Here is a 747-nt window from a genome sequence, read left to right as displayed (position 1 = left end):
CCCCCCCCCCCCCCCCCCCCCAATGATGAAGGAAGGAACGCATGTGATGGGAGGATGCCATGTGTGCATACTGTTGCGCTGCTGGGGCTCGATCGGCTCCCATCCCATATGCAGCCTCGCTAGCTTGTCCACAGCGTCCCAACAGAATAATTCATGGACGTGCCGCCATGCCCTCGACACCAGCCCCTTTTAGGCTGTGGGGTTGGTCGATCGATCACCTGCATGTGCGCCTAGCTAAGCATGTCTCCAGCCAAATCCATGCATGGCACCTTTTTATTTGTTTGTTTCCTTTCTTTCTCTCTTTTTTTTTTCTATATGATCCCCAGTTCTTCCAAGTTGAGATGGGCCGGTCCCCAATCCGCCATGGCTGTTGCCTTCAAAGGATTTTTTTTTTCTGCGGATCGTGAATAATTAGATTAGATAGTTAATACATGGTTGTCATGTATATGTCGTAAACATCTCATCAGCTGAGCTATACTCTCAGTTCGCCATATTTTACGAATATTACAGTAAGCTACTGGCCACAAAGCCACCAACCCAACTCTTCCCACAAATATTATGTCATCTTCTTAGCAACCAGTGGCACCACCACTGCCTTACTCCATCCAATTATAAAAAGAAGAGTTTTGTTGCTTGGATTTTGCACCCAACCAGCAAATCTAGGGTTTGGATTACAATCAGATGAACCAGGGATTTGAATCTCAGCACACTAGTAGTTCCCAACAGAAAAAGGAAAAACTCAATGTC

This window comes from Setaria italica, chromosome V (genome assembly GCF_000263155.2).
Source record: "Setaria italica strain Yugu1 chromosome V, Setaria_italica_v2.0, whole genome shotgun sequence".
NCBI lineage: Eukaryota > Viridiplantae > Streptophyta > Magnoliopsida > Poales > Poaceae > Setaria > Setaria italica.
Note: the sequence above shows the minus strand (reverse complement) of the source record.